The 27,965-nt window shown below is 46.2% G+C and overlaps 6 pseudogenes; all 6 read right to left on the reverse strand.

Annotated features, from left to right (window-relative positions):
- Positions 1-18,533: 18,533 nt before the first annotated feature.
- Positions 18,534-18,652, reverse strand: LOC142684186 (5S ribosomal RNA; annotated as a pseudogene).
- Positions 18,653-18,708: 56 nt separating this feature from the next.
- Positions 18,709-18,827, reverse strand: LOC142711849 (5S ribosomal RNA; annotated as a pseudogene).
- Positions 18,828-18,894: 67 nt separating this feature from the next.
- On the reverse strand, positions 18,895-19,013 carry LOC142694507 (5S ribosomal RNA; annotated as a pseudogene).
- A 250-nt stretch (positions 19,014-19,263) lies between these two features.
- On the reverse strand, positions 19,264-19,382 carry LOC142687424 (5S ribosomal RNA; annotated as a pseudogene).
- Positions 19,383-20,003: 621 nt separating this feature from the next.
- On the reverse strand, positions 20,004-20,122 carry LOC142736285 (5S ribosomal RNA; annotated as a pseudogene).
- Positions 20,123-21,428: 1,306 nt separating this feature from the next.
- LOC142671123 (5S ribosomal RNA) lies at positions 21,429-21,547 on the reverse strand (annotated as a pseudogene).
- Positions 21,548-27,965: the final 6,418 nt, after the last annotated feature.

The following is a 27,965-nucleotide window of genomic DNA, read 5'->3' on the forward strand; positions in this document are numbered from 1 at the left end:
AAGAGTTGCAGATTCTGAGGGTAGGAGGCAGCCACAGCTTATAGGAGACAGGGTTTATCTGTTGCAGAATTTCGAAAGGACCAAGGAACCTGGAAGCAAACTTGTATGAGGGTACCTTCAAGTGAATGTTCAGAGAGGACAGCCAGACTTTAGTACCTGGAAGATACTGAGGCAGATCTTTTCTCTTAGTATCTGCCTTTCGGTTCATGCGATCGACTGCCAGCAAGATAGAAAACCGGGTCTGTTGCCAGATTTGCAGAAAGTCCCCATATACAGAGTCAGCAGCGGGTACCTGAGATGAAGTCGACACAGGAAGAGGGACTCTAGGATGTTGACTGTATACAATGTGAAATGGAGTGGAAGTGGAGGACTCACTTGTGTGGTTGTGGTATGAGAACTCGGCCCATGGAAGAAGCTGTACCCAGTTATCGTGCTGTGAAGAGATGAAGTGGCGGAGATAATTCTCCATGATCTGCTTGATCCTCCCAACTTGCCCATTGGACTGGGGGTGATAGCCTGAGAAAAAGTCCAAACTCACATCCAGGAGTTTACAGAGGGCTCTCCAGAACTTTGAGGTAAACTGAACCCCCCGGTCGGACACAATGTGAAGAGGCAAGTCATGCAAGTGAAAGATGTCTTGAATGAAGAGACTCGCCAGTCGGGGAGCAGAAGGTAGGTCGGTCAGCGGGATAAAATGTGCCATCTTAGAGAACCGGTCCACCACCACCCAGACAGTGTTACATCCTGCTGAGGGGGGAAGGTCTGTGACAAAGTCCATTGCAATGTGCTGCCAAGGGGCATTGGGTACAGGCAGAGGTTGAAGCAGGCCGGCCGGCTTGGAGTGAGTAACTTTGTTAGAAGCACACACCGTATTCTTCTCCTGTCTGCCAGCCGAATAAAAGTCCTCCCCGGAGGGATGTCTCTAATCTGCAGAGGATTAGCAGTGACAATGCAGGACGGGTCTATGATAGTCTGAAGGGACTCCACCGTGTCTTCCGTCTCAAACGATCTGGACAGGGCATCGGCCTCACATTCTTGTCAGCGGGACGGTAGTGGAGCAGAAACTGGAAATGGGTGAAGAATAGCAACCACCTGGCTTGACGAGGATTCAGTCTTTGAGCGGACTGAAGGTAGGTAAGGTTCTTGTGGTCGGTGTAGATCAAGATGGGGTGAGTTGCGCCATCTAGAAAAAAGTCTTGAGTAGTAGCCACATACTACTGCCTTTCCTTTGGAGCTCCTCTGGAACAGAAGTGCACCTGCACCAACAGAGGAAGAGTCCACCTCCAATGAGAACTCTCGAGATACGTCAGGGTGATGGAGGATTGAAGCTGAAGTGAAGGCTTTCTTGAGGCTAATGAATGTGGACTCTGCCTCTGGAGTCCATACCTTGGCGTTCACACCCTTCTTGGTAAGGGTAGAGATGGGAGCCGTCAGAGATGAAAGTTCAGAATAAACTGCCGGTAGAAATTGGCGAATTCCAGGAACCGTTGTATGGCCCTTAGGCCTTGAGGAAGCGGTCACTCCAGGACAGACTTTAGTTTCTCAGGGTCCATCTTAAGACCTTGATCCGAGATGACGTAGCCCAGGAAGGGCAAAGACTTCTTTTCAAAGACGCACTTCTCCAACTGGGAATATAAGCGATTCTCTCAGAAGAACTTGACGGTTATGCCTTCGATGGGTCATCAGATCTGGGGAGAAAATCAAAATATCATCAAGATAAACTACAACACACATATAGAGGAGATCTCGGAAAATGTCATTGACAAATTCCTGAAATACTGCGGGAGCGTACACAGTCCAAAGGGCATCACTAGGTGTACGTAGTGCCCATCGCGGGTGTAAATGCCGTCTTCCATTCGTCACCCCGGCGAATCCGGATAAGGTTATAAGCCCCCCACAGATCTAGCTTAGAAAATTTTTGGGCTCCTCGTATGTGATCAAACAGCTCGGATATAAGTGCCAATGGGTATTTGTTCTTGACCATGATCTGATTGAGACCACGGTAGTCAATGCAGGGTCGTAGAGATACATCTCTCTTATTAACGAAGAAGGAGCCAGCCCCAGCCGGGGAGGAAGATTTTCGAATAAAACCCCTCTCCAAATTCTCCTTGATATAGGCTGACATAGCTAAAGTCTCTGGCAAGGAGAGAGGATATACTCGTCCACGGGGAAGAGAAGCATTAGGAACCAGTTCAATGGGACAGTCATAATTCCGATGTGGAGGCAATGTCTCAGCCCCTCGTTTGCAGAAGACATCCGCAAAACTGGCATACTGAGATGGAAGACCGGAAAGTGATTGAGGCAGAGGGGGCATAACAGGACGGACTTGTGATAGGCAATGGTTGTGGCATCTGGAACCCCATTGAAGAACTTCTCCAGAACTCCAGTCAAGAACCGGGGCATGTAGGCGGAGCCATGGGAGACCAGCAGGATAGGATTGATAGCCTTAGGTAGTACTAGGAAGGTGATCTGTTCTGAGTGAAGAGCTCCGACCCGTAGTATCAACGGCTCCGTGATGAGCATAATCGGATCGGGCAATGGTAGACCATTCACAGGGGCAACAGCCAGGGGTCTCTCCATACGGACTGTGGGTAGATGTAAACGATCCACTAGATCCTGCTGGATGAAATTAGCAGCCGCTCCAGAGTCAAGATAGGCGGAGGAAGGATGTGACGTCTCTCTGGAGACGATGGCCACAGGAATCGATAATTTGGGAGAGGTTTTAATGTTTGGAGACATACCACCTAGAGTTGCTTCTCTAACCAACCCTAGGTACTGGAGTTTCCCCGTTTCTGTGGGCATTGGCGCACAAAATTATCTTTAAGGCCACAAAACATGCATAGTCCAGAGGAGCGTCTGCGCTGCTTCTCCTGTTCAGATAACCGGACTCTGTCTACCTGCATGAGTTCTTCAGGTAGCGCACTAGGGGAAGGCAATAGTGGTCTCTGGACCGAGGCTGCTGGTCTGTGGACCCGGCTCTCCTGTCGAACCTCTTGAGTGCGCTCCCGGATTCTCATATCAACCCGTGTGGCTAACAGGATGAGGGCATCCAAGGTAGAAGGAAGGTTGCGGGCTGCCAGTTCGTTCTTGATGTGAGAGGACAGACCATGCCAGAAGGTCACCACCAGTGCCTCATTATTCCATGCCAGCTCGGCTGCTAGGGTACGGAAGGAGATAGCATACTCCCCCTACTGTGGAGCACTCTTGATTGAGGGTCAATAGAGTGGCTGCAGAAGAGGATGTTCGTCCCAGCTCCTCAAACACGGCACGAAAGGACTGCAGGAACAAGGCTAGGTCCGAGGATACAGGTCCTTGTTGCTCCAAGATTGGGTTCGCCCATGCGAGGTCCTTGCCAGCAAGGAGGGAGATAATAAATGCCACTTTGGCCTCCTCGGAGGGGAAGAGATGAGCCCATAGCCTAAAATGAATCGAGCATTGGTTAATAAATTGTAGCGTCCATGGCCGCGGGCTGCCGGGTTTACTCACCTCCCGACGCCTGCAGCCATGGATCTGTGAGCGCTGGTCCCCATCTCCTTCCTAGGAGACGCCAGCGCTCACTTCCGCTCCGTTCGGCTGTGTCCCGTAGGGTGCGCTCACACGCTCGTGCCCGGCCTTAAAGGGCCAGCGCGTGCAAATAGGAGGAAGTCATCATCATCAACTGCCACGATTTCCTGGTCTATAAGAAGGCCCCTGGCCTTCTAATCCTTGCCTGAGCGTTGTTAGTTTTCCCAGTCTGTCTTGCAAATGGTCCCTTAGTGTTTCCTGTTGTTACCCGTGCCTTGTTCCCCGTTCCTATTTCCCGTGCTTTGCCTTAGTATCAAGTCGTGCCACGTCCTGTGTCATCTGCCACGTCCTGTGTTATCTGCCACGTCCAGAGGAATCTGCCAAGTCCGGAGGAATCTGCCATGTCCTGTGTCATCTGCTACGTCCTGTGTCATCTGCCACGTCCGGAGGAATCCGCCACGTCCTGTGTCATCTGCCACGTCCGGAGGAATCCGCCACATCTGGCGCAACTTGCGGCTCCTGTGTCATCCGCGACGTTTGGCGCTGTCTGCTGCAACCATCTCCATCTGTGCCAGAGCTTCGGTCACCGTCTGGACTATCCAGGTACCCTTGTGCGGGACATTGTATTTCTGGGGTTTCCTGTGGTTTGGCCAGCTGCCTTCCCGCTATGGCGGTACGGCCTAGTGGGTCCACTAACCCGCTCCGTGAGACTTTGACGACACAAGCCATGCTGGCCGAGATGGAGGATCTCCAGTCATGACAAGACCAGCTCCTCCTGTCGGTGAACACCATAGCCCATCGGTTGCTCGCTCCAACCACAGTCGTCACCGCACCTGTCCCTGCGGTTCCTCCTGCTACACTTCCTGTCTGTACCGGTACCAAACCCCTGTGTTTCTTGCCACTACCTCCACGCTATGACGGAGATCCGAGGTCCTGCAGGGGATTTTTGAATCAGTGCCTGATCCATTTCAGACTTCATGCCAGGTCCTTCTGTTCGGATGACGTCAGGATCGCCTTCATCATCTCTCTCCCTACTGGCAAAGCCCTGGCATGGGCTAATCCTCTGTGGGAACATCAGGGACCAGAGACCCGGGACTTGCAGTGCTTCTTACAGTCCTTCCGCTCGATCTTTGAGGAACCTGGGAGAGGTTCTTCGGCTGCTGCATCCTTGCTAACCCTACACCAGGGAGATCTCACCATGGGCGAGTATGCCATTCAGTTCCGTATCCTGGCTGCTGAATTGACCTGGAAGAACGAGGCTTTGGTGGCTACATTCTGGCAGGGACTGTTTTCAGGGATCAAGGACGAGCTGGCTGCTCGCGATCTGCCATCTACCCTGGACGATCTTATCCTACTCGCCTCCCGTGTCGACATGAGGATCCGGGAACGTTCCCAAGAGGTTCTCCGGGAGAGAGTACTTCCTAGGCTGGATTCTGCTGTCCCGCAATCCCCCTCAGTCGTCCCACCAGAGGATCCGATGCAGGGTAATTATGTCAAATTGTCTACCCAGGAGAGACAAAGCAGAAGCACTTCTGGACTTTGTCTGTATTGCGGACATGGAGACCATATTGTGCGTCTGTGTCCCCAGAGGCTGGAGAGATCCCATTGCCTAGGATTGGTTGGAGAGACAACCCTAGGTGGAACGGAATCTAACAGAGCATTCGGTTCCAAATTGACTATTCCTGTGACCCTGGTATCCGGCGAGAGGACGCATCAAGTTTCTGCCTATCTTGACTCTGGCTCTGCTGCAAACTTCATCCAGAAAGAGCTTATGGATCATCTTCAGTTGCCCACAGTTCCCCTGGAGACATCTTTGGCTGTTGCCTCAGTTAATGGACTGCCTCTGCCTGATCCCATCATCTCTAAAACCAAGCCGTTGAAGCTCCAGGTTGGAGTACTTCATTCTAAATTTATTTCTTTCCTTGCTTTGCCCAAGGTTATCAATCCTGTTCTGCTTGGCCTGCCTTGGCTTCGACTACATGCCCCAGTCCTGGACTTTCATTCTTGAGAGGTTCTCCAATGGGGCTCCAAGTGCTATGGTCGTTGTCTGTTGCAGATCCATCCTGTCAAGCCTCCTCTGCCTCAGTCGTTGGTGGGACTGCCTCCCCATTTTGCTCAGTATGCAGATGTTTTCAGCAAAAAGGAGGCTGAGACGCTGCCTCCACATCGGACCTATGACTGCCCCATTGAACTGGTCCCTAATGCCTCTCTCCCCCGTGGACAGGTATATCCTCTCTCCTTGCCTTATCTGAAGAGAGAAAAAAGTAAACAACGCCACATGGTGCAAGATAAACCATAAAAGCTAGTACTGGCAGGTACAGCTTAATGTAAAAGTCCGTTAGATGAAGCCAGGTTGCAGCTTTCCGTATCCAGGTACCGGCATCAATGTGATTGAGTCTCTATCCATGTCGGCCTATATCAAGGAGAATCTGGAGATTGGTTTTATACGAAAATCTTCCTCCCCGGCCGGGGCTGGATTCTTCTTCGTTAAAAAGAAGGATGGATCCCTTCGTCCCTGCATTGACTACCGGGGCCTCAACCTGATCACAGTCAAGAACAAATACCCGTTGCCACTCATCTCTGAGTTGTTTGATCGCATACGAGGGGCCAACATTTTTTCTAAGCTAGACCTGCGTGGGGCTTACAATCTAGTCCGGATTCGCCGGGCTGATGAATGGAAGACGGCATTTAACACCCGGGACGGGCACTATGAATACTTAGTGATGCCCTTCGGACTGTGTAACGCTCCCGCAGTGTTTCAGGAGTTCGTTAATGATATCTTCCGGGATCTACTCTATGTCTGTGTTGTTGTTTATCTCGATGATATTTTGATTTTCTCCCCAGATCCGACGACTCATCGGAGGCATGTCCGTCAGGTTCTACTACGATTGAGGGAGAATCATTTATACGCCAAGTTGGAGAAGTGCGTCTTTGAGAAGAGTTCTCTGCCCTTCCTGGGATACGTCATCTCGGATCAAGGCCTCAAGATGGATCCTGAGAAAGTGAAGGCTGTCCTGGAGTGGCCACGTCCCCAAGGCTTAAGGGCCATACAGCGGTTCCTGGGATTCGCCAATTTCTACCGGCAGTTTATTCCTAATTTCTCTTCTCTGACGTCTCCCATCTCGACCCTTACCAAGAAGGGTGTGAACGCCAAAGTGTGGACTCCAGAGGCAGAGTCCGCATTTATTAGCCTCAAGAGAGCCTTCACTTCAGCCTCGATCCTCCATCATCCTGACGTATCTCGGCAGTTCTCACTGGAAGTGGACGCTTCCTCTGTTGGTGCAGGTGCACTTCTGTTCCAGAGGAGCTCCAAAGGAAAGGCAGTAGTATGTGGCTACTACTCTAGACTGTTTTCTGCTGAGCGCAATTACTCCATTGGAGATCGGGAGCTGCTGGCCATCAAATTGGCTCTGGAGGAGTGGAGACATCTTCTGGAGGGCGCTGCTCACCCCATCCTGATCTTCACCGACCACAAGAACCTTACTTACCTACAGTCCGCTCAAAGACTGATTCCTCGTCAAGCCAGGTGGTCGCTGTTCTTCACCCGTTTTCTGTTTGTGCTCCACTACCGTCCCGCGGACAAGAATGTGAGGGCCGATGCCCTGTCCAGATCGTTTGAGACGGAAGACACGGTGGAGTCCCTTCAGACCATCATAGACCGGTCCTGCATTGTCACTGCTAATCCTCTGCAGGTTAGAGACATCCCTTTTGGGAGGACGTTTGTTCGGTTGGCAGACAGGAGAAGAATTCTCCGCTGGGGACATAGTTCTAAACATGCTGGGCACGCTGGTGTCCGTAAGACCCGAGACCTGATTGCTCGTCACTTTTGGTGGCCCACGCTACCTAAAGATGTTCTGGACTTTGTCTCTTCTTGCACGGTGTGTGCCTCTAACAAAGTGACTCACTCCAAGCCTGCCGGCCTTCTTCAACCTCTGCCTGTACCCAATGCCCCCTGGCAGCACATTGCGATGGACTTCGTCACAGACCTTCCCCCCTCAGCAGGATGCAACACTGTCTGGGTGGTGGTGGACCGGTTCTCTAAGATGGCTCATTTTATCCCGCTGACTGGCCTACCTTCTGCTCCTCGTCTGGCAAGTCTCTTCATTCTACACATCTTTCACTTGCATGGCTTGCCTCTACACATCGTGTCAGATCGGGGTGTTCAGTTTACCTCTAAGTTCTGGAGAGCCCTCTGTAAACTCCTGGATGTGAGTTTGGACTTTTCCTCTGCCTATCACCCCCAGTCCAATGGGCAAGCTGAGAGGATCAACCAGATCATGGAGAATTATCTCCGCCACTTCATCTCTTCACAGCACAATAACTGGGTAAAGCTTCTTCCATGGGCCGAGTTTCTTACAACAACCACACAAGTGAGTCCACCACTTCCACTCCGTTTCACATCGTGTACAGTCAACATCCCAGAGTCCCTCTTCCTGTATCAACTTCATCTCAGGTACCCGCTGCTGACTATGGGGACTTCCTGCAAATCTGGCAACAGACCCGGTCCTCTATTTTGCTGGCGGTAGATCGCATGAAGCGAAAGGCAGATACTAAGAGAAGAGAGCCGTCTCAGTATCTTCCTGGGACTAAAGTCTGGCTGTCCTCTCAGAACATTCGCTTGAGGGTGCCTTCATACAAGTTTGCTCCCAGGTTCCTTGGTCCTTTCGAGATCCTGCAACATATCAACCCTGTTGTTAAGGATCTGCCAGGCACAGCTTCTGTATCCACGCCCATAGGTAATCAGTCTGCACCTGCTTCTACGTCTGTGAGACTGACTCCATCTTCCACCACTCAGGATGGCAGGCTTAGGAGTGGGAGAGCCTATCACAGCCTGGCCAGACGGAGCTAGCTTCCGCCCCCTGTCTATTTATACCTGCCTTTCCTGTTCATCCTTGCTTGTGACTCTTCTCTGTTGGTTTCCTGGCCCTGCTGCAGCTTCTTGAACTACTTGTCCCTGCTTCGTATTGCCCCTGAACTTTCCTCCGTTGATCTTTTCTATTCTGCTCTCGGACTCATTTATGACGAGACTGACAGGACTGCCTTTGCCGAGAGTCAGCTGGTGACCTTACGTCAGGGTAAGAGACCTGTTGAGGAGTATTGCTCTGACTTTAGGAAGTGGTGCGTAGCTTCTCGGTGGAATGACCCTGCCTTAAGGTGCCAGTTTAGGTTGGGTCTGTCGAATGCCCTGAAAGACCTGCTAGTTAGCTATCCCTCTACTGACTCCCTAGACCAGGTTATGGCTTTAGCGGTACGACTTGACCGACGTCTCAGGGAACGACGACTTGAACGTCTTGATGTTTTCTCCTCTGACTCCCCCATGATGCCTCCTGAGGTTCCGTTGCTTCGTTCCTCCCCGGAAGACTCGGAGGTACCTATGCAACTCGGGGCCTCCGTGTCCCCCCAACAACGTAGAGATTTCCGCAGGAAGAATGGTCTCTGCTTCTACTGTGGGGATGACAAGCATCAAGTGAACAACTGTCCTAAGCGTAAGAATGCAGCCGGAGAACTTCCGTGCCTAAGTGATCATCGGGGAGGTCACTTGGGCGCACAGGTATTTCCTGTAAATATGAAACGTAATAAAATCTTGCTTCCCTTTCAGGTCTCTTTTGGTGGTAGGTCTGCTACCGGCAGTGCCTTCGTGGATTCAGGGTCTTCTGCTAATATCATGTCTGTGGAATTTGCTATGTCTCTAGCTATGCCTTTGATTGATTTGCCTAAACCTGTCCCGGTAGTGGGTATCGACTGCACTCCTCTTGCTAATGGTTATTTTACACAGCATACCCCTGTTGTTGAACTCCTTGTTGGCTCCATGCATTTGGAGCAGTGCTCTGTACTGTTAATGCAGGGATTATCGTCCGATTTGGTTTTAGGTCTTCCCTGGTTGCAGTTGCATAATCCCACGTTTGACTGGAATTCTGGGGACCTTACCAAGTGGGGTAATGAATGCTTGACGTCATGTTTTTCTGTTAATTCTATTTCTCCCCCTGAGGTGGTGAACACGCTACCTGAGTTTGTTCAGGACTTTGCCGATGTTTTCTCTAAGGAGGCCTCCGAAGTGTTACCTCCTAATAGAGAATATGATTGCGCAATCAATTTGGTACCAGGAGCTAAGCTTCCTAAGGGTAGGATATTTAATCTCTTTTGTCCAGAACGTGAAGTCATGAGAGAGTATATCCAGGAATGCCTGGCCAAGGGTTACATTCGCCCCACTGCTTCTCCGGTAGGTGCTGGCTTCTTCGTAGGGAAGAAGGATGGTGGTCTTAGGCCATGCATTGACTACCGAAGCTTGAATAAGGTCACTGTAAGGAACCAGTATCCCCTTCCTCTGATTCCTGATCTCTTTAATCAGGTTCAGGGGGCCCAATGGTTCTCTAAGTTTGATCTACGGGGGGCGTATAACCTTATCCGCATCAAAGAGGGGGATGAGTGGAAGACTGCGTTTAACACGCCCGAAGGTCATTTCGAATACCTCGTCATGCCCTTTGGGTTGTGTAATGCTCCCGCGGTCTTCCAGAATTTCATAAATGAGATTTTAAGAGACTACCTGGGGGTATTTCTTGTAGTGTACCTTGATGACATACTTTGACATGTTTTCCAAGGACTGGTCCTCCCACATTGAGCATGTCAGGAAGGTGCTCCAGGTCCTTCGAGAAAACAAACTGTTTGCGAAGACCGAAAAATGTGTGTTTGGGGTGCACGAGATACCATTTTTGGGCCAAATCCTCCCTACTCATGAATTCCGCATGGACCCTGCCAAGGTCCAGGCTGTGGCGGAATGGGTCCAACCTGCCTCCCTGAAGGCGTTACAGTGCTTCCTGGGGTTCGCTAATTATTACAGGAGGTTTATTGCTAACTTCTCGGTCATCGCTAAGCCTCTTACGGATCTCACTCGCAAAGGTGCTGATCTCCTCCACTGGCCTCCTGAGGCTGTCCAGGCTTTTGAGGTCCTTAAGAAGTGCTTTATCTCGGCCCCGATGCTGGTTCAGCCCAACCAAATGGAGCCATTTATCGTGGAGGTTGACGTGTCCGAGGTGGGAATGGGGGCTGTCTTGTCCCAGGGTACCAGGTCCCTCACCCATCTCCGTCCCTGTGCCTACTTCTCCAGGAAGTTTTCACCCACTGAGATTAACTATGATATTGGCAACCGCGAACTCTTAGCCATTAAATGGGCATTTGAAGAGTGGCGCCACTTCCTGGAGGGGGCTAGGCACCAGGTAACGGTCCTTACCGACTACAAGAATCTAGTTTTCCTAGAATCTGCCCGGAGTCTAAACCCAAGACAAGCTCGTTGGGCGTTATTTTTTACCAGATTCAACTTTGTGGTTACCTATAGGGCTGGGTCTAAAAATGTTAAGGCTGATGCACTGTCACGTAGCTTCATGGCCAGCCCTCCTTCGGAGGAAGATCCTGCTTGTATTTTGCCTCCAGGTATAATAATTTCCGCTATTGATTCTGATTTAGTCTCTGAAATTGCGGCTGATCAAGGGTCAGCTCCCGGGAGCCTTCCTGAGAACAAGCTGTTTGTTCCCCTGCAATTCCGGCTAAGGGTACTTAGGGAAAACCATGACTCTGCACTATCTGGCCATCCAGGCATCCTGGGTACCAAGCACCTCATTGCCAGAAACTATTGGTGGCCTGGGTTGCCTAAAGACGTTAAGGCCTACGTCGCCGCATGTGAAGTTTGTGCTAGGTCCAAGACTCCCAGGTCCCGACCAGCGGGCTTACTATGTTCTTTGCCCATTCCCCAGAGACCTTGAACCCATATCTCCATGAATTTTATCACTAATTTGCCTCCATCTCAAGGCAAGTTGGTGGTGTGGGTTGTAGTAGACCGCTTCAGTAAGATGTGCCATTTTGTGCCCCTCAAGAAACTACCCAATGCTAAGACGTTAGCTACCTTGTTTGTCAAACACATCCTGCGTCTCCATGGGGTCCCTGTCAATATTGTTTCTGATAGAGGGGTACAATTTGTTTCATTGTTTTGGAGAGCCTTCTGTAAAAAGTTGGAGATTGATCTGTCCTTCTCCTCTGCTTTCCATCCTGAAACTAATGGCCAAACTGAGAGGACTAATCAGTCTCTAGAACAATATTTAAGGTGTTTTATCTCTGACTGTCAATATGATTGGGTCTCATTCATTCCCCTCGCCGAATTTTCCCTTAATAACCGTGTTAGTAACTCGTCAGGGGTCTCCCCCTTTTTCTGTAATTTTGGGTTTAATCCACGGTTCTCTTCCGTTTCACCTGGTAGTTCCAACAATCCCGAGGTAGAGGTCGTTCATCGAGAACTGTGCACAGTCTGGGCTCAGCTTCAGAAAAACCTAGAGGCGTCCCAGAGCATACAAAAAACTCAGGCAGATAGAAAACGTTCTGCTAACCCCTTGTTTATGGTCGGGGATCTGGTGTGGCTATCGTCTAAAAATTTGCGCCTTAAGGTCCCGTCCAAGAAGTTTGCTCCCCGGTTTATAGGGCCGTATAAGGTCATTGAAGTCCTCAATCCTGTCTCCTTCCGACTGGAGTTGCCCCCATCTTTTCGAGTACACGACGTGTTCCATGCCTCCCTCCTTAAACGCTGCTCCCTGTCCTTGGCTCCCTCGAGGAAACCTTCGTTCCCTGTTCTCACCCCTGAGGGGGCAGAATTCGAGGTGGCCAAGATTGTGGACAGCAGGATGGTCCAAGGCTCCCTACAGTACCTGGTCCATTGGAGAGGATACGGGCCTGAGGAGAGGACTTGGGTACCCGCTCGGGATGTTCACGCTGGGATATTGGTCAGGAGGTTTCACCTTCGTTTCCCCAGTAAACCAGGTCCACTTAGAAAGGGTCCGGTGGCCCCTCATAAAAGGGGGGGTACTGTAAAGGATCTGCCAGGCACAGCTTCGGGGTTAACGCCCATAGATAATCAGTCTGCACCTGCTTCTATGTCTGTGAGGCTGACTCCATCTTCCACCACTCAGGGTGGCAGGCTTAGGAGTGGGAGAACCTATCATAGCCTGGCCAGATGGAGCTAGCTCCCGCCCTCTGTCTATTTATACCTGCCTTTCCTGTTCCTCCTTTGCTTGTGATTCTTCTCTGTTGGTTTCCTGGCCCTGCTGCAGCTTCTTGAACTACTTGTCCCTGCTTCGTTTTGACCCTGGCTTACTGACTACTCTTCTGCTCTGCGTTTGGTACCTCGTACTTTCCTGGTTTGACTCGGCTTGTTCACTACTCTCCTGCTCTACGTTTGGCACCTCGTACTCTCCTGGTTTGACTCGGCTCGTTTACTACTCTTGTTGCTCACGGTGTTGCCGTGGGCAACTGCCCCTTTTCCCTTTGTTCTGTGTTTCCTTGTCTGGTTGTCTGTCCTGCACTTATTGAGTGTAGGGACCGTCGCCCAGTTGTACCCCGTCGCCTAGGGCGGATCGTTGCAAGTAGGCCGGGACTGAGTGGCGGGTAGTTTAGTGCGCACTTGTCTGTTTCCCTATACCTGTCATTACAGCGGGTTTTAGAAGATAAAACATCCTATTTGTGTAACTTCTTCGGTCACTGCGTGTGAACTCACCCTCAAAGTTATCCCACAAATTTGGACTATGGTGGGTGGCAGATATATGTCATGTGGAGAAGTAAGTATTGAACATGTAAAATTGTTTATAGGTAACAGTTTGGCACTGGGAATTGACTGTTCACCAAGGCAGAAAATAGTAGTGTGTAGTTTGACACTATCACTGCCAAACAGTCAATGATTGCAGTGCCAGACAGTTTCACCATCTCAATGGCTGAGGAGAGCAGTTTAGTGTGACTAACCCAAAATTAATTGTTATTTTTCTGTAATTGAGACAGGGAATGAAAGAGAATAACATTTATAAACCATATTTTTTTTATTGATGAAGCCATAAGTGGCTTCCAATGTAACACAGAAAAAGTCTGTCATCATAAGCACAAATATAAGATTTACATGCAGAACAAAAAAATATTTTGTTCCATAGTCACAAATAAATAGTTCAGGTAAAAAGTCAACATTGACGGATAGGGACAAACACATAAAAGTACAAAATGGAAGACGAAACAGTAAAAGACATTTACATTGAAAACACACAGACGTCAACGGCAATCACAAAGAAGTTATTAGCAGGTGAAAACACCTTGCTTCGTCTCATCATCCAACTGGACCTTCATCAGCAGGTGAAAACACCTTGCTTCGTCTCATCATCCAACTGGACCTTAATCAGCAGGTGAAAACACCTTGCTTTGTCTCATCATCCGACCGGACCTTTAGCAGCAGGTTATATAAACCTATTGGTACGCACAGGAAAAGCGATCTTGCTAATATATGTGAAAAATAAGTAGATAATATTTAACCAAATCAAACACAAGATCTTAATAAAACCAAGTAAATCTTGGTGCATTGACCCTCGATATCTATTATAGAGCCTATAAAGTATGGGGTACAATTAACACAACACATGAATATTATGAAAATATAAACTTTATTCAACAAAATAACAAGAATTAAAAGATGAGTCATGCAAAGCATGAATAAAAACGTTCATCCAATGCAGAGGATATGTATACACAATGGGTAGAATGGCAAATATAGATAATGTATATATGTTTAACTGGAACAGACAGACTGAATGAATGAATAAATAATTAGTTAATAGGGGCTATTTGTGCAAACAGTGGCATGAATAATATAGTACTGTGTACCAATAGAACTACGTAAGTGGTAAAGTCTGAAGTGTCACAAACGCCAGCACCCTATTGCTGGGCGACACCCTGTAATGCTTTGGTCAGCAAGGAAATACAAACAGATGCTGCTCCCAAGCAAGTTTTAAATAAAACAGCCTGAAAGAAGTGAAAATAGTGACATACCCATGATGATACCTCTGCAGAGAGACCGTCAGACCCGACGCGCGTTTCGGCGGGATGCCTTCGTCCAGACGAAGGCATCCCGCCGAAACGCGCGTCGGGTCTGACGGTCTCTCTTTCAGGCTGTTTTAGTTAAAACTTGCTTGGGAGCAGCATCTGTTTGTATTTCCTTGCTGACCAAAGCATTACAGGGTGTCGCCCAGCAATAGGGTGCTGGCGTTTGTGACACTTCAGACTTTACCACTTACGTAGTTCTATTGGTACACAGTACTATATTATTCATGCCACTGTTTGCACAAATAGCCCCTATTAACTAATTATTTATTCATTCATTCAGTCTGTCTGTTCCAGTTAAACATATATACATTATCTATATTTGCCATTCTACCCATTGTGTATACATATCCTCTGCATTGGATGAACGTTTTTATTCATGCTTTGCATGACTCATCTTTTAATTCTTGTTATTTTGTTGAATAAAGTTTATATTTTCATAATATTCATGTGTTGTGTTAATTGTACCCCATACTTTATAGGCTCTACTTTAGCAGCAGGTGAAAACACCTTGCTTTGTCTCATCATCCGACCGGACCTTCAAATTGTATTACAGAACGTTTCTGCCAATCATGCGGCATGTCAAAGTTATATTTCCTAGAGAAGAATAAAATAAAAAATTTATCAATGGTTTGAGCACCTTTAACCGGTGAACTATGCGCAACATGGTCGCTTGGGAAGAATGACATCCCTGTCTCGTCACTCTGCATAGTTTGGCTCATCTTGTGAACTTGTGTGTCATGTATGTTTATCTGAACTCCCTTGGTTCGGTCTTACTTACTTTCTGTAATTCCTCGCTTCTGCTGCTCAAAATGGCCTGTTCGTCTCCGCCGTGGTAATCCGCTCTGCTTGCTGCTGCTGCCGCTGTCGTCTGGATCTGATCGCGTTGCTTGCCCTCCTCCTAAAATAATTCCAAAAATATATATAAATGTCCATAATTTGCAAAATAAAGTAAGATTTGGAGAATTGTAACATGCCCGTTTTTCTCAGCAAAGTACCGCACAACAAACACGCCAACGATAATCACAAACCCCCCCACACCCTGAACAAGCCCCTCACACAGATACCTCACACCAAACACAACACTGGTAATTCCTACTGTCTCCATCACACATACAACCGCAAATATAGAATACCCCGCACCAAACATGCAGACAGTTATCTTGGATATCTCATGCACACACACATAACCAGCAGCCTCTAATAAACACCCCTCCCACCACAAAAAAAACCAGCAGAATCATACTTTGCACTAACCCTTGTAAAAAGCCTCTGTCCAAATTTACTGTAGGAAAATTATGGGAGGCCCCTTTCTGCCGCCCCTGTCGAAAGTATCTACGCTCCTCGAACGCACTCCTCAAGGTCTTCTTTTGACTGGCGCGCTCCCTCTCCTCCTGAAAAACTGGGCTGTACAAAAAGTCACACACATGGTGGGATTAGATAAAGGGATGTACAAAAAGTCACACACATGGTGGGATATGATGCTACACAGCCTTACTTGGTATGATGCCTCACAGTATCCCTGTATATGATGCCACACAACCTCCTTTGATATGATGCTACACAGCCTTACTTGGTATGATGCCACACAGGATCCCTGTATATGATGCCACACAACCTCATTTGATATGATGCCACACAGCCTTACTGGGTCTGATGTCACACAGTATCCCTGTATATGATGCCACACAGCCTTACTTGGTATGATGTCACACAGTATCCCTGTATATGATGCCACACAACCTCATTTGATATGATGCCACACAGCCTTACTTGGTATGATGTCACACAGTATCCCTGTATATGATGCCACACAGCCTCATTTGATCTGATGCTACACAGCCTTACTGGGTCTGATGTCACACAGTATCCCTGAATATGATGCCACACAACCTCATTTGATATGATGCCACACAGCCATACTGGGTCTGATGTCACACAGTATCCCTGTATATGATGCCACACAGCCTTACTTGGTATGATGTCACACAGTATCCCTGTATATGATGCCACACAACCTCATTTGATATGATGCAACACAGCCTTACTGGGTCTGATGTCACACAACCTCCTTTGATCTGATGCTACACAGCCTTACTTGGTATGATGCCACACAGTATCCCTGTATATGATGCCACACAACCTCATTTGATATGATGCTACACAGCCTTACTGGGTCTGATGGGTCACACCGTATTTGCTGCCACACCGTATATGATGCCACACCGTATATGCTGCCACAGGCCTCCCTGCTATGATGCCACAGGCCTCCCTGGTATGATGCCACAGGCCTCCCTGGTATGATGCCACATTCCTCCCTGGTATGATGCCACAGGCCTCCCTGGTATGATGCCACAGGCCTCCCTGGTATGATGCCACAGGCCTCCCTGGTATGATGCCACATTCCTCCCTGGTATGATGCCACAAGCCTCCCTGGTATGATGCCACAGGCCTCCGTTGGTATGATGCCACACCGAATATGCTGCCACACTGTATATGCTGCCACACCGTATATGCTGCCACATAGCCTCCGTTGGTATGATGCCACACTGTATATGCTGCCACAGCGTATATGCTGCCACACTCTATATGCTGCCACACTCTATATGCTGCCATATAGCCTCCGTTGGTATGATGCCACACTGTATATGCTGCCACACTGTATATGCTGCCACACTGTATATGCTGCCATATAGCCACCGTTGGTATGATGCCACACCGTATATGCTGCCACACTGTATATGCTGCCACATAGCCTCCGTTGGTATGATGCCACACTGTATATGCTGCCACACTGTATATGCTGCCATACCGTATATGCTGCCACACCGTATATGCTGCCACAGGCCTCCCTGGTATGATGCCTCAGGCCTCCGTTGGTATGATGCCACACCATATATGCTGCCACACTGTATATGCTGCCACACCGTATATGCTGGCACATAGCCTCCGTTGATATGATGCCACACTGTATTTGCTGCCACACTGTATATGCTGCCACAGCCTCCGTTGGTATGCTGCCAACCTGTATATGCTGCCACAATGTATATGCTGCCACAGGCCTCCCTGGTATGATACCACAGGCCTCCCTGGTATGATGCCACACTGTATATGCTGCCACACAGCCTATGTCATCGTAACTTACCGCCTCGCTGGTCCTCCTCGTCCGCCTCGCTGGTCCTCCTCGGTCGCCTCGCTGGTCCTCCTCGTCCTCAAAGTGTCTCCTCGCTGGTCCTTCCTCGTCCGCCTCGCTGGTCCTCCTCAAAGTGTCTCCTCGCTGGTCCTGGTCCGCCTCGCTGGTCCTCCTCGTCCTCCTCAAAGCGTCTCCTCGAAGGTATGCTCGCAGTACAACCTCCTTCCACTGTTTAGACGCTTTGAAAATGGCGGCACACAGTGTAAGGAGGTTTGAATACATTCAAACACCTACCTCTCCTGGCACTTGCTAGGATAAGGGAGGGGGGACTCTGTGAGCTCACTAGAGCGAGTGAGTTTTCACAAAATTTGCAGCATAAAAGCTATGTGGTTGCTTTACCACATGCAATTCTGCAATTTTGGGAATTGCTCCATCTAGTGACCAGCACTGGGAAGTGTTATAAATTAGAATCTAAATTATAATATTTCCTGACTAGTGAAAAAAAGTAAAAAATTAGAATAATGTTTAATCATTTTTACACTAACTCTTCAATTAAAAAAAACAAAAAAAACTACCGACACATTCCCTTTCGTCGATTGTGAAACAAAATCTAAACAACATAATAAAAAGTCAACCACACCACGGATTCCCAGACAGCCTCCCACACCGGTACTAGCGAGGGCTTAAGCTGTGTAACTTCTGCTATCTGACGAGAGCAGGAACATTCAGCTTAGAATGGCCATTGACATTAAATGCTTTAATCCATAGTCCTTTTTAATCGATTGTGAAATAAAATCTAAATGACATAATAAAAAGCCAACCGCACCACGGATTCTCAGAGAGTCTCCCACACTGGTACTAGCGAGGCTTTAAGCTGTGTAACTTATGCGATCTGACGAGAGCAGGCACATTCAGCTTAGAATGGCCATTGACACTAAATGCTTTAATCCATAGTCCTTTTTAATCGATTGTGAAACAAAATCTAAACGACATAATAAAAAGGCAACCGCACCACGGATTCCCAGACAGTCTCCCACACTGGTACTAGCGAGGACTTAAGCTGAGTAATTTCTGCGATCTGACGAGAGCAGGCACATCCAGCTTAGAATGGCCATTGACATTAAATGCTTTATTCCATAGTCCTTTTTAATCGATTGTGAAACAAAATAATAAAAAGTCAACTGCACCACAGATACCCAGACAGTCTCCCACACTGGTACTAGCAAGGCCTTAAGCTGTGTAACTTCTGCGATCTGACGAGAGCAGGCACATTCAGATTAGAATGGCCATTGACATTAAATGCTTTATTCCATAGTCCTTTTTAATCGATTGTGAAACAAAATCTAAACGACATAATAAAATGTCAACCGCACCACGGATTCCTAGACAGTCTCCCAAACTGGTACTAGCGAGGCCTTAAGCTGTGTAACTTCTGCGATCTAACGCGAGCAGGCACATTCAACTTAGAATGGCCATTGACATTAAATGCTTTAATCCATAGTCCTTTTTAATCGATTGTGAAACAAAATCTAAACGACATAATAAAAAGTCATCCGCACCACGGATTCCCAGACAGTCTCCCACACCAGTACTAACGAGGCCTTAAGCTGTGTAACTTCTGCGACCTAAAGAGAGAAGGCACATTCAGTTTAGAATGGCCATTGTCATTAAATGCTTTAATCCATAGTCCTTTTTAATAGATTGTGAAACAAAATCTAAACATAATAAAAAGTCAACAGCACCACGGATTCCCAGACAGTCTCCCACACTGGTACTAGCGAATCCTTAAGCTGTGTAACTACTGCGAGCTGACGAGAGCAGGCGCATTCAGCTTAGAATGGCCATTGACATTAAATGCTTTAATCCATAGTCCTTTTTAATCCATTGTGAAACAAAATCTAAACGACGTAATAAAAAGTAAACCGCACCACGGATTCCCAGCCAGCCTCCCACACCATGACTAGCGAGGACTTAAGCTGTGTAATTTCTGCGATCTGACAAGAGAAAGCACATTCAGCTTTGAATGGCCATTGACATTAAATGCTTTAATCCATAGTCCTGTTTAATCGATTGTGAAACAAAATCTAAACGACATAATAAAAAGTCTACCGCACCACGGATTCCCAGACAGCCTCCCACAATTGTACTAGCAAGGCCTTAAGCTGTGTAACTTCTGCGACCTGACGAGAGAAAGCACATTCAGCTTTGAATGGCCATTAACACTAAATGCGTTAATCCATAGTCCTTTTTAATCGATTGTGAAACAAAATCTAAACGACATAATAAAAAGTCAAACGCACCACAGATTCCCAGTCTCCCACACTGATACTAGCGAGGGATTAAGCTGTGTAACTTCTGCGATAAGACGAGAGCAGGCAAATTCAGCTTAGAATGGCCATTGACATCAAATGCTTTAATCCATAGTCCTTTTTAATCGATTGTGAAACAAAATCTAAACGACATAATAAAAAGCCAACCACACCACGGATTCCCAGACAGTCTCCCAGACCGGTACTAGCGAGGCCTTAAGCTGTGTAACTTCTGCGATCTGACGAGAGCAGGCACATTCAGCTTAGAATGGCCGTTGACATTAAACGCTTTAATCCATAGTCCTTTTTAATCTATTGTGAAACAAAATCTAAACGGATTCTCAGACAGTCTCCCACACTGGTACTAGCGAGGTCTTAAAGAGTTATTCATCTGCGATTTGACGAGAAAACGCACATTTCAGCTTAGAATGGCCATTCATTTTTAAAGCTTAAAGAGGCTCTGTCACCAGATTTTGCAACCCCTATCTGCTATTGCAGCAGATAGGCGCTGCAATGTAGATTACAGTAACGTTTTTATTTTTAAAAAACGAGCATTTTTGGCCAAGTTATGACCATTTTTGTAGTTATGCAAATGAGGCTTGCAAAAGTCCAAGTGGGTGTGTTTAAAAGTAAAAGTCCAAGTGGGCGTGTATTATGTGCGTACATCGGGGCGTTTTTAATACTTTTACTAGCTGGGCGCTCTGAAGAGAAGTATCATCCACTTCTCCTCAGAACGCCCAGCTTCTGACAGTGCAGATCTGTGACGTCACTCACAGGTCCTGCATCGTGTCGGCCACATCGGCACCAGAGGCTACAGTTGATTCTGCAGCAGCATCAGCGTTTGCAGGTAAGTCGATCTTAACTTGGCCAAAAATGCTCGTTTTTAAAAAATAAAAACGTTACTGTAATCTACATTGCAGCGCCTATCTGCTGCAATAGCAAATAGGGGTTGCAAAATCTGGTGACAGAGCCTCTTTAAGTCTATTTTTAATCGATTGTGAAACAAATTCTAAACAGCCTAACAATAGGTCAACCGCACCACGGATTCCCAGACAGTCTCGCACACTGGTACTAGCGAGGTCTTAAAGAGTTATTCATCTGCGATTTGACGAGAAAAGGCACATTTCAGCTTAGAATGGCCATTAACTTTTAAAGCTTTAGTCTATTTTTATTTTTCATCGATTGTGAAACATTTTCTAAACAGCATAACAATAGGTCAACCGCACCACGGATTCCCAGACAGTCCCCCACACCGGTACTAGCAAGGCCTTAAGCTGTGTAACTTCTGTGATTTGATGAGAGCAGGCACATTGAACTTAGAATGGCCATTGACATTAAATGCTTTAATCCATAGTCCTTTTTAATCGATTGTGAAACAAAATCTAAACGACATAATAAAAAGTCAACTGCACCATGGATTCCCGGACAGTCTCCAACACTGGTATTAGCGAGGCCTTAAGCTGTGTATCTTCTGCGATCTGACGAGAGCAGGCACATTCAGCTTAGAAAGGGCATTGACATTAAATGCTTTAATCCATAGTCCTTTTTAATCGATTGTGAAACAAAATCTAAACGACATAATAAAAATTCAACCGCACCACGGATTCCCAGACAGTCTCCCACACTGGTACTAGCGAGGCCTTAAGCTGTGTAACTTCTGCGATCTGATGAGAGCAGGCACACTCAGCTTAGAATAGCCATTGACTTTAAATGCTTTAATCCATAGTCCTTTTTAATCGATTGTGAAACAAAATCTAAACGACATAATAAAAAGCCAACCGCACCACGGATTCCCAGACAGTCTCCCACACTGGTACTAGCGAGGGCTTAGGCTGTGTAACTTCTGCGATCTGACGAGAGTAGACACATTCAGCTTAGAATGGCCATTGCCATTAAATGCTTTAATCCATAGTCCTTTTTAATCGATTGTGAAACAAAATAATAAAAAGTCAACCGCACCACGGATTCCCAGGCAGTCTCCCACACTGGTACTAGCGAGGCCTTAACCCCTTAAGGACGCAGCCTAGTTTTGGCCTTAAGGCTCAGAGCCCATTTTTCAAATCTGACATATTTCACTTTATGTGGTAATAATGTCGGAATGCTTAAACCTACCCAAGCGATTCTGAGATTTTCTCGTGACACATTGGGCTTCATGTTCGTGGTAAAATTTGGTCGATATATTCAGTGTTTATTGGTGAAAAATTGCAAAATTTAGAGAAAATTTTGAAAAAATTGCATTTTTCAGAATTGAAATGCATCTGCTTGTAAAACAGACGGTAATACCACCCAAAATAGTTACTAGTTCACATTTCCCATATGTCTACTTTAGATTGGCATCATTTTTTGAACAATATTTTATTTTTCTTGGACGTTACAAGGCTTAGAACATAAACAGCAATTTCTCATATTTTTAAGAAAATTTCAAAAGCCTTTTTTTTAAGGTACCTCTTGAGTTCTGAAGTGGCTTTGTGGGGCCTATGTATTAGAAACCCTGATAAAACACCCCATTTTAAAAACTAGACCCCTCAAAGTATTCAAAGCAGCATTTAGAAAGTTTTTTTAACCCTTCAGGCATTTCACAGGAATTAAAGCAAAGTGGAGGTGAAATTTGCAAATTTCATTTTTCTTGCTGAATTTCAATTTTATTCATTTTTTTTCTGTAACACAGAAGGTTTTACCAGAGAAACACTACTAAATATGTATTGTCCAGATTCTGCAGTTTTTAGAAATGTCCCACATGTGGCCCTACTGCGCTCGTGGACTAAAACACAAGCCCTAGAAGCAAAGAAGCACCTAGTGCATTTTAAGTCCTCTTTTTTATTAGAATATATTTTAGGCAGCATGCCAGGTTTGAAGAGGTGTTGAGGTGCCAAAACAGTAGGAATCCCCCAATAGTGACCCCATTTTGGAAACTACACCCCTCAAGGAATTCATTTATGGTTGTAGTTACCATTTTGACCGCACAGTTTTTTCACAGCACGTATTTGAATTGGGCTGTGAAATGAAAAAAATGTCATTTTTTCCAATAAAATGTGATTTGTGATCAAAATTTCTTATTTTCACAGGGAACAAAATACCCCATTTTGTTGCCCAATTTGTCCTTAGTGTGGAAATACCCCATTTGTGGTGATAAACTGCCGTTTAAGCCCATGGGAGGGCTCAGAAGGAAAGGAGCGCTATATGTTTGTTGGAGTCGAGATTTTGCTGGATTGGTTTTCGGGTGCCATGTCGCATTTGCAGAGCCTCAGAGGTATCAAAGCAATGGAAACCCACCAAAAGTGACCCCATTTTGGAAACTACACCCCTCAAGGAATTCATATATGGTTGTTGTTAGCATTTTGACCACACAGTTTTTTCACAGCACCTATTTCAATTGGGCTGTGACATTAAAAAAATGATATTTTTTCCAATAAGATGTAATTTTTTATCAAAATTTCTTATTTTCACAGGGAACAAAATACTCAATTTTGTTGCCCAATTTCTCCTGAGTGCAGCAATACCCCATTTGTGGCAATAAACTGCCGTTTGGGTCCATGGGAGGCCTCAGAAGGGAAGGAGCGCTGTGTGTTCTTTGGAGCACAGATTTTGCTGGTTTGGTTTTCGGGTGCCATGTCGCATTTGCAGAGCCCCAGAGGTATCAAAGCAACGGAAACCCATCAGAAGTGACCCCATTTTGGAAACTACACCCCTCAAGGAATTCATTTATGGGTTATGTGACCTTTTAGACCCCATAGTTTCTTCACAGAACTTATTTGAATTGGGCTGGGAATTAAAAAAATATATATTTTTTCCTATAATATGCCATTTTAGCTCAAAAATTCTTATTTTCACAAGAAATAAAATACTCCATTTTGTTGCCCAATTTGTCCTGAGTGCGGCAATACCCCATTTTTGGTGATAAACTGCCGTTTGGGCCCATGGGAGGGCTCAGAAGGAAAGGAGCGCTGTGTGTTCTTTGGAGTCCAGATTTTGCTGGATTGGTTTTCGGGTGCCATGTCGCATTTGCAGAGCCCCAGAGGTATCAAAGCAATAGGAACCAACCACAAATGACCCCATTTTGGAAACTACACCCCTCAAGGAATTCATTTATGGGTGTTGTGACCATTTTGACCCCATAGTTTTTTACAGAACTTATTTGAATTGGGCTGGGAATGAAAACAAAATTATTTTTTTCAAATAATATGTAGTTTTGGCTGAAAATTTCTTATTTTCACAAGAAACAAAATACCCCATTCTGTTGCGCAATTTGTTCTGAGTGCTGCAGTACCCCATTTGTTGTGATAAACTGCCGTTTGGGCCCATGGGAGGGCTCAGAAGGAAAGGACCACATTTGGCCTACTGGGGATTTTCTAGTGCGAAGTCATGTATGCAGAAGCACCTGAGGTACCAGTACAGTTGAAACCCGCAAGAAGTGACCCCGTTTTAATAACTACACCCTTAAGGCATTCATCTAGAGGTGTAGTGAGCATTTTGACCGGAGACCTACACCCCATAAACTGTAATGTGGGTTCTCCCGGGTATGGCAATACCCTACATGTGGCTGTTATCAGCTGCCTGGACACACAGCAGGGCTCAGAGGGGAAAGACGAGGGGGGATAAGCTGTGCGGAGTGCATCAGGGTAAGTAAAATTGGGGTAAATTATAAACCAAGGGATGTATGATCAATTTTAAAACTGACTTTCATACAGAGCTCTGGTTATTCGGGACACGTGTCACATTGATATATTGTGTCATCCCTTATCGCCCTCTTATAGCAGACTTTGCACCTCTTTTGACTTTTTCCCTTCTTGCCAGTTTGGGGAACTTCTCCTGGAAGTGTTGCTGCCTTGGTACGATGCGTGTGGCCCCGCTTCCAGAAGTACTGGGTGCCCCCCCTTCTTGGTCCCTAACGATTAGGTTCTTGATAATCACCTCTTGAAATTCCAGGAAAGTTCCCATCTGGCCTGCACATCGACGTAGCACGTACGCATTGTACAATGCCATCTGTATGATGTGCCCGGCCAGCTTCTTATACCACACCGCATGGCGCTGTAGGGCTTCAGGATTTGATCTGACAAGTCCACACCTCCCATGTACCTATTGTAGTCCAGGATGCAGTCTGGTTTGGGGGTGGCCTTTCCTTCATATATCCTAAACCTGTAGGTATACCCGCATGCACTCTCGCAGCTTATACATCTTCACGCCATACCTTGCCCTCTTACCCGGCAGGTACTCCCGGAATTGAACCCTCCCTTTAAAATGTACCAGGGACTCATCAATAGAAATACACTTCTCGGGGGTGAATGCTTGGTAAAACCGGGCACTGGAACGGTCTAATAGGGGTCTCCGTTTATACAAACGGTCAAAACTGGGGTCATCTCGGGGTGGGCACGGCTCATTATCAGTATAATGTAAGAAGCGAAGTATTGCCTCATTTATTTATTTTTTTAGGTTCCAGTTCAGTTCTGAAGTTGCTTTGAGGGGCCCATATATTAGAAACCCCTATCAAATACGCCATTTTAGAAACTAGACTCCTCAAAGTATTCACAACAGCATTTAGAAAGTTTATGAACTCTTTAGGTGTTTCACAGAAATTTAGAGCAAAGTAGAGGTGAAATTTAAATTATTTTTTTTTGTCAGAAAATCCTCTTTATACCATTTTTTTTATAACACAAAAGGATTTATCAGAGAAACGCAACTTAATACGTATTGCCCAGATTCTGCAGTTTTGAGAAATATCCCACATGTGGCCCTAGTGTGGTAATGGACTGAAGCACCGGCCTCCGAAGCAAAGGAGCACCTAGTGGATTTTGAGGCCTCTTTTTTATTAGGCACCATGCCCGGTTTGAAGAGGTCTTGTGGTGCCAAAACATTGGAACCCCCCAAAAGTGACCCCAATTTGGAAACTAGACCCCTTGAGGAATCCATTGTAGTTTTCTTGGGGTGCATGCGGCTTTTTGATCAGTTTTTATTCTATTTTTAGGTGGCGTGGTGACTAATAAACAGCAATTCTACTATTGTTTTTTTATTCTTTTTTTTTTACTGCGTGCACCATGCGCTATAAATGACATATTCATTTTATTCTGCGGGGCGATACGATTACGGCGATACCAGATGTTTATAGTTTTTTTTTATGTCTTATGGCGTTTGCACAATAAAATACGTTTTGTAAACAATCATTTACTTTTTGTGTTGCCTTATTCTAAGAGCCATAACGTTTTTATTTTTCAATCAATAAAGCCGTGCGAGGACTTATTTTTTGCGTAACGAACTGTAGTTTCGATCAGTACCATTTTTCGGTACATGCGACTTTTTGATCTCTTTTTATTCCATTTTTTGGGAGGTGAAGTGACCAAACAATTGTGATTGTGGTTCGGTTTATTATTATTTTCCTTTACGGCGTTCACCGTGCGGGATAAATAACGAAATAATTTTGTAGTTCAGGCCGTTACGGATGCGGCGATACCAATTATGTATAGTTTATGTGTTTGTTTATATATTTTTATTAATAATAAAAGACTGATAAGGGAAAAAGGGGGATTTTTACTTTTAAAACTTTTATTTTCTTATTTTTACACAACTTCTTTTAACTTTTTTTTTACTGTATTACTTTGTCCCACTAGGGGACTTGAGGGCAGGAGGCCCTGATCGCAATTCTAATACACTGCACTACATGCGTAGTGCAGTGTATTAGAACTGTCAGCTACTCACTGACAGCAAGCATAGTGGGTCCTGACGTTGTCAGGACCCACTAGGCTTCCGTCTATGGCATAGCCGGACGCCATTGTTTGGTGTCCAGTTGCCATAGTCACCATCGCCGGCCGCTATCGCGTAGCAGGCCGGCGATGGCAGCTTAACCCCTAAAAAGCCGCGATCTCTATAGAACGCGGCTTTTAAGGGGTTAATCAGCGGGGACACAGCGATCGGTCCCCGCTGTAGGAGCTGTGACAGCTGCTGAACAAGACAGCAACTGTCACAGCTCCTGTATGTGTCGGGAGGACGGCCGAAACGGCCGTTACTCCCGAGACGTACTATTAGGTCATGGAGCGCGAACGATACAGCTGCCATGACGTAATAGTACGTCCAGGAGCGGGAAGGGGTTAAAGAGGCTCTGTCACCAGATTTTCAAATCCCTATCTCCTATTGCAGGTGATCTGCGCTGCAATGTAGATAACAGTAACGTTTTTCTTTTTCAAAAACGAGCATATTTGGCCAAGTTATGAGCATTTTTATATTTATGCAAATGAGCCTTTCTTATGGACAACTGGGCGTTTTTAATCTTATTTACAACTGGCCGTGTATTGTGTTCGTTACATCTGGGCGTTTTTACTTGTTTTACTAGCTGGGCATTGTGAATGGAAGTGTATGATGCTGACGAATCAGCATCATCCACTTGTCTTCGTTACCACCCAGCTTCTGGCAGTGCACAGACAGACAGCGTGTCCTCGCGAGATCACGCTGTGACGTCACTCACTTCCTGCCACAGGAACTTCATTGCGTCGGACGAGCGAGGACACGCTGTGTGTCTGTGAACTGCCAGAAGCTGGGTGGTAGCGAAGAGAAGTGGATGATGCTGATTCGTCAGCATCATACACTTCCATTCACAACGCCCAGCTTGTAAAACAAGTAAACACACCCAGATGTAACGAACACAATACACGCCCAGTTGGAAATAAGATTAAAAACGCCCAGTTGTCCATAAGAAAGGCTCATTTGCATAAATATAAAAATGCTCATAACTTGGCCAAAAATGCTCGTTTTTGAAAAAGAAAAACGTTACTGTTATCTACATTGCAGCGCCGATCACCTGCAATAGGAGATAGGGATTTGAAAATCTGGTGACAGAGCCTCTTTAAGCTGTGTAACTTCTGCGATCAACTTGTCCCGCAAAAAACAAGACCTTATACAGCTATGTCGACGCAAAAATAAAAAAGTTATAGCTCTTGGAATACGACGATGTAAAAACGTAAAAAATACCTTAGTCATTAAAGAGGCATTGTCACCAGATTATAAGTGCCCTATATCCTACATAGTCTGATCGGCGCTGTAATGTAGATAACAACAGTGGTTTTTATTTTGAAAAACAATCATTTTTTAGCAAGTTATGAGCAATTTTAGATTAGTTTCTTAAAGACCAACTGGGC

The sequence above is a fragment of the Rhinoderma darwinii genome, chromosome 1, assembly GCF_050947455.1.
Source record: "Rhinoderma darwinii isolate aRhiDar2 chromosome 1, aRhiDar2.hap1, whole genome shotgun sequence".
In the NCBI taxonomy this organism is placed as follows: domain Eukaryota; kingdom Metazoa; phylum Chordata; class Amphibia; order Anura; family Rhinodermatidae; genus Rhinoderma; species Rhinoderma darwinii.